This window comes from Octopus sinensis, linkage group LG6 (assembly GCF_006345805.1).
Source record: "Octopus sinensis linkage group LG6, ASM634580v1, whole genome shotgun sequence".
NCBI lineage: Eukaryota > Metazoa > Mollusca > Cephalopoda > Octopoda > Octopodidae > Octopus > Octopus sinensis.
Window position 1 is genome coordinate 30997255 of NC_043002.1, and position 7500 is coordinate 31004754.

A 7500-nucleotide genomic window follows, 5' to 3' on the forward strand; every position below is an offset into this window, starting at 1 on the left:
GAAATGAATGTACATAATTTGATAATAGCGGTATTTATGTAAATATTTTAAGAATACATATGTATAATTATCGTAGTTATCTATGTTTATATAATTTTCGTATATACCTCTATACACACCAACTCACACCAATACGTATACATAGACGCACATGTGCCCATAAACACAATCATACACATATAGGCGCAGGAATGGCTGTGTGGTAAGTAGCTTGCTTACCAACTACATGGTTCCGGGTTCAGTCCCACTGCGTGGCACCTTGGGCAAGTGTCTTCTACTATAGCCTCGGGCCGACCAAAGCTTTGTGAGTGGATTTGGTAGACGGAAACTGAAAGAAGCCCGTCGTATATATGTATATATATATATGTGTGTGCGTGTATGCTTGTGTGTGTGTGTGTTTGTCCCCCCCCCAACATCGCTTGACAACCGATGCTGGTGTGTTTATGTCCCCGTCACTTAGCGGTTCGGCAAAAAGTGACCGATAGAATAACTACTGGGCTTACAAAGAATAAGTCCCGGGGTCGAGTTGCTCGATTAAAGGCGGTGCTCCAGCATGGCCGCAGTCAAATGACTGAAACTAGTAAAAGTTTAAAAGAGTATATGTATATATTCGTATGCAGACATATATCAACATATGTATATATATATGTGTGTGTGTGCGTGTGTTTCTATGATTGTATGTATGTTTTTACGCATGTGTTTATTGCAATATCACTGTAACTATTTTATCGCACATTTGCATACACGTGTCTCTATTATGATACCTTTCCATATCCTATGCAATATTGTACATACATAAATACGCTCTTCCATACATGCACACACCCACATATATGTGTACGTATATACACTCTCTTACACGCAGATACACATACGTATTTAATTATGAGAAATCGCACTGCGGCCTAGATAGATAATTGTTCGGGCTGTGGTTGATGTATGAATGTATATATTGTCTTGTTTTTTGTTTTTGTTTTTTAGCAATTTTTTTTTTTTAGTTTAATATGTCTGGTGATTAAGAGTACAGCTATGCATCTTAATGTCTTTACCTCAGACCAAACGGTATTAAATTTCTGGCTCAAGATGTTATAAGTTCAGCGAATATTTTTTAATAAGATTTCAACTACACGTATGTTCACACACTAACGCATACCACGCTCACAAACGTACAGACACCCTCGAACAAATTCTTTTACTAGATCCAGTCAGCGTGCTGAGGCTCTATAGCTCCACCTATGTAAGTGGTTCTTAAGCATTTTCGTTTTCTTTGTAGCGCCCCCTTGTAAGTAGTTGAGGTGCTTAGCGCTCACCTAAGTAGCGACTGAGGTATCACGATTAAACCAATTTTACATGCATGATAATTTATAAATCTTATTATAAAACTGGATTGTATAAGCTTTTAACAGTGAAATGATGAAAAATTTAATAAAGGCGAAAGTTGTAGATAGACCTTATGCATTGAAAATTAATTACTTCTCTGTACCTCATGAGATCTCATTTTATTTAATAACCATTACTAGTTCTAACACGTTTTATATAATTAATACTATTGGTACAATTTAGTATGTTAATTATGTTACCTCACCGCCCTCACACTCCCCTCACCGCACCCTAAAGCCTACGCCAGCACTCCCTTGGGGACTGTACCGCCCACGTTGAGAACGTCTGACTTCTATAATTTTTGTTGTCCCTACAGCCCTCAGTCTGCAGTTTATTGGACTGAAATGAAAGTTTGACACAATTACTTTTAATTGCTTTGCTTCTTTATTCATGATGTCGAAACATTTACGATCTCTATATATTTAGATCTCCTATTTCTATTTGCAAGTTATTGAAAAGTTGTATACAATTGAAAAAAATTGCAGTATCGGCCTCTAGTATTTAGATATATGCGTACCCATCGCAGTCCCAGATTTTTGTCGGTAGAAGTTGTCTTTGAAGGCGAATGGCCCCCTCCTTCGCTAACCTAGTCATAAGATATCTAGAAAATAACTGGAAGAGATACCTGGATGACAGTTTTTTTTTTTTTTGCCATGAAAATATTGAGAAACTTAAATAATTCCAAGCGCTTTTAAATGGACTTGATGTAAACATTCAATTCACGATGGAATATAGCCAGCAACAACCCCCTTTCCTCAACATCTTCATTAAGAAATCTAACAACGTAATAGAAACAGATATATACTATAAGCCTACGGATTCCTAGCAATATCTACCGTTCAATTCATTTCACCCCAGACACACCATAATGAATATCCCCTTCAATCTAGCAAAAAGGTTATTTACTATAATTTCTAATGCAATCATCAGACACACAACTTCATGAATTAAAGGATACACTCATCACCAGGAACCACCCACCTTCACTAATTGACATATGCTTTCAACGTGCTCTTCAACTCAACATCCAAGAACTCAGACATCCCTAATTAAAGAAAGATTTATAACCAAAAGCCCTACCATACATCTGCACACACAACCCTCTCAACAATGAAGCCTTCGATACCATCCTCCAAAACATACCCCTGCTAAAAAAGGACCACAGAATGAACTTAATCCTCCGAACACACACCATCATAAAAAGCAAGAGACAGCCGAAATCTATGAAAAGTCTCTAACACAAGCCCGAATACGCTCAACGGCACAGAAGCCGTCAGTAAAAAAGTGCGGAAGACCGAATTGTGGGATATGCGTCAATTTAATTGAGTTCTCCTTCAAACAGGGACAACGATTACCAGTGAAAAGCAACTTCACATGTGCTTCCGAGAACCTGTTATACGCACTAACCTGCCCTGGGTGTCAAGAGCAATACATAGGCCAATCAAAAAACAGTCTACCTAAAAGAATGGCTCTACACAGATCCCAGATCAAAATTCCCAAAAACAGAAAAATAGCATTGAGTCAACACATAGATATTTGCGCCAATAACGAGAATCCAAGCTTCAGAATTTTTCTCCTCTACCAATTCAGGGATGATATAACCTGGAGCCAACGAATTAGTAAAGAGACACTCTTTATTACAAAATACAGACCCCTTTTGAACGCGTCTACGACAAACGACATATCCACCACGGCCTTAGAATAACACAAATACACACGCAAATATTAAAAATGATACACTCAAGAGATTCTCAAGAATTCATTAAAAAACACTCCCAATCACTGCCTATAATCCATAACGTGCCAATTTTAAGTCATTTGACATTTAACACCTTACTACTTTCACACTGCCTACATTCCTTCTTATTCTCCCTCCTCATCCTTCTCCTTCTTCTTCTTCTTTTTTCTTCTTCTTCTTCTTCTTCTTCTTCTTCTTCTTCTTCTCTTCTTCTTCTTCTTCTTCTTCTTCTTCTACTATTTCTTCTCCTTCTCCTTCTCTAATAAGAATTCACAACGACCTCGGACCCACAAGAGTAAACAAGCGAGACAGAGACAGGCAGAAACAAGGAAAATGCCTCTTATATTTGAACACTATGCAAATATTCTTTTAAAAAAAACTTTTCTTTTAATTTTTCCAAAATTTACTTGTTTCCATATTTACGTGTTTACGTTCGGAGTTCAAATTCCGCCAAGGTCAACATTGCCTTTCATTATTTAGGTGTCGATAAAATAAATTCTAGTTGAGCACTTCGCTCGATGTAATCGATTTAAACCTTTCCCCGAAATTGCAAGACATAACCAATCATAAACATGCATTATGTATACATATATAATTCTCTCTATCCATACAAATAATTCGTTATTCTGTATAATAGAGATATTTAAACGACCGCAATGCATGCTTGGTTCTTATGAAAGGAAAACTAACGGAGAAGAGGGCTTGAAATGGAAAGGAAGAAGATTGAAACTAGATACTGGGCGTTTACCGCAGCTCTCTACATGTTTAGCTACTTCGCCGCTACTCCGTACTCTTAGATGTACCGGTGACTGAAAATAGCACGGCTGGGTAATTACACATTTTAATATTGAAGCAATATTGTCAGGAATCAAAGATCACTGCAGTCAACATATGAAGAAAGTGAATATATAGGAACGCGTTTAAGTCACTTATACCCTTAACAAATGCATGAATGTCCCAAATTCTAATTTCCTATATTCTCGTTGTCTACATAAACGATTATTATTCGCAAAGAGAGCGCAACACGATCGGTTCTTATTTTGTTTGATAGTGAAATGATTCGTGGAAATCATATAACGGAGTAATATGGAATAGGTGAAAAAAAAAAAACTATATTGAGATAATAAAACAAAGCAAAAATATAGTTAGTGAAGCGAGTGCCAGGAGGCAAAAGAATGCAAATTGATCCGGTGCTATCTGTAAGATATCACACAGCGAAGTAAATGATAAAAGGTGGAAGAATGTATTAGAAAGAATATTAACAAGAAGACAGAAAAATAAAGGAAAATATAAAACGAAAATGAAAACATATTTGTATATGCACATAGACACATAGACACACATATACACAGACACTCACAGGTACACACCCATTTATAAGTGTGTGTGTGTGTGTGTGTGTGTGTGTGTGTGTGTGTGTGTGTGGTTGCATGTGTATGTGTGAATGTCTGTGACAAGAGCATCAAAACAAAACAAGACAACAGTTTTAACGTCGGTCACGAAGGGACAGAGCAAACTGCTGCTGCTGCTGCTGCTACTACTACTACTACTACGACGACGACGACGACTACGACTACTACAACAACAACAACAACAACAACAACAACAACTACTACTACTACTACTACTACTACTACTACTACTTATTATTATTATTATTATTATTATTATTATTATTATTATTTATTATTATTATTATTATTACTGCAATAGCTTCCACTATATTACAGCAATATTAATTAAAGGTGTGTATAAACTTCATCATACGCATGCACATAGTTAAATGTATGCACACGCACACACACACACATATATATATATATATACATGCATACACACATGCACACACAAACATACACACATTCATGCATGCAGTGCTGGATTTCGGTGGGATTGAGCAGGTAAACATTCAGGTGCAAATAAATAATGAAGTTGATTTGGATGAACGAATGGTGGAGGAGTTCTGTGGCTTCATGGTTGTGTGTCATAAGAGTACAGGTCATTTGAGTACATTGTCATATACAACAACAGATTTGAGAATATCGGAAATATGAAATAGAATGATGGGTGATGGTAAATTGACACCGTGTCTATTGACCCCTCCATGCCGTTCGCTTCTATTGATTTTCTTTCCTCCAACTGATTTTCATGAAAATGATCATCATACCTGGTGCGATTTAACCTGGATAAATTTAGTTTTTAGATTAAACATCACATCTTTACCTCTAGTGTCTGTAGCTTAGAATGGTTATCATGTTTCATAGTTAAACATACTAGCACTCCGTCAGTTTCGACGACGAGTGTTCCAGCTGATCCAATCATGAAAATAGATACTCGCGGTATTAACGTGTAAGAGGCTGTACATTCTACAGAAACGCCTAACTTTAAAATCCTTCTCGGTGATTTTAATCGCGACACAAACTGTTATAAGGGTAGCTCTTTAAATACAGGTATTACACAATTTTGCCAACTGATAAAACAGAAGCAACGTGAAATAGTGAGTCTTTTTCAAAGACACAGCGCTCAGCTATTTATCAAGCTCAGTGCTTAACGATCGGGTGCCAAATATCCTAACTTCTAAGCCATGTACCTTCACAATAGTTATATAAGAAGAAAATCAAGACCCAACTATTGCACCATAGGACAATACAATACATTTGGAGGGTGAAATACTTCTGTAATTAGGTTAATTTGTAATATGGCTGGTTTTCATTTTGTCGACCAGGAAGGAAGACAAATTGGATTTCGCAAGATTTGAACTTAGAACAAAAGTCTATATTACGAAATAACATGTCGCTAATGCTCTCCTCTTTTTTTCCAAGCTTCTTTGATGAAAACAAAATATCTTCCACAAAGGTACTGAAAGAATTCCATATCATAAGCGGAAATCAGGAAAGGAGAAGCAAGCGAGTTTCGTCGAACATCACGATAAACTTATGCGATATAGATCATTATAAACATACTCAAAAGATAATTACGAATGAATTTTGGTTTCTAATATAGATACAGAAACACACAATTGAAGACAGAAAACAGGAAATAAAATAAAAACACTACATTGGTGGTATTTATTTCATTGAAATATAAAGGGATAAATTACGATACTTAACTACTGTTGAATTTGAACTTAAAATCAAATGTGACTAAAACAGTTTTATTTGGAGTTCTAAGCATTTTGACACTGCCCTTAAAACAAATTATATATTACGTCGTTAGGGAGATAATCAGAAAACGCAATGCTGTATTATGTCGGTCACTCATCGTCTTATTTTTTTACATCATATCGATTGCAATATAAACAATATATATACTACATATTATGTAATATGATACAATATAAATAGTATTTATTTAGTAAAACAAAAAGAGAAACTAATACATTAAAACGCTAAGCCGGAAAAGAATCTACAGAGAGACCAATAGTTGAAGTAATAAGCAGATATAAGGAGAATAACTATAAAATAAACGTAGATAATTCAAAGCTTGAAATCTTCTTTGAAAATAATTGAATCTTTCTTATAAATGGACAATGATTAATCGCGCGCATAACCCCTTGTATACTGCGTGAAATACAAGAGTGAAGAGGAATTAGTGAAAAATTATGATGAAGCAAGATAAAAATAAAACAAAAAGCAGAACAAAAAATGAAAAATAAATAAGCAGAGAATTTGCAAAAAGTAAACCAGATAATTTCTGGCTCCTTAAATGTTGTTTGTTCCTTCTCGAGCTACGCCTGGCTCATTAGGGCCGGTTTCTCGATTTCCTTGGCGTATAGGTTCTCCACCTGGACGGGACGCCGGTCCGTCGCAGGTAACTTTATTACGCATCGCATTCCCTGATACCTGTTTGTAGTCATTATAATTAATAGTTTAAAAGCTTTTATTGACGATATACTTAGGGCCCTGGCAAGAACAAAAACATCCTTTTTGATTCCACAAAGTACGTGAGTGCTTTCACCCACTAACCAGCCTGCCACACTATTTCTAAAAATAGCAACCCTCATTACCAAACACACATATAAGAGTGGAGATGGATGAAAACGATCCGACATTCCCCTAAAATTCTGTATAAATAAGGAAATATGGGTTCTGATGAAGTTTTGGCAAAGCAATACATGCTTTCTCCCATCAAATACGGTCTACAAATTCTTTCTGTACAAACATTATATTTGATGAACTTACAAAGAATTATGAATTTATTTTATCTATTTTGAACACTTTTATGTAAAGTCTTTAAACAAAAAGCCCATCTTAACCTCTTTTCTTAACATTGACAAAGACTACACAAATCCTTACATTTTACTTTGAAAATCTTTTTTCAAAAAGTGAATCCGGTCAAGTCAATAAGCATCTTTAAAAGACCTCAACATTTTCAAATCCTCG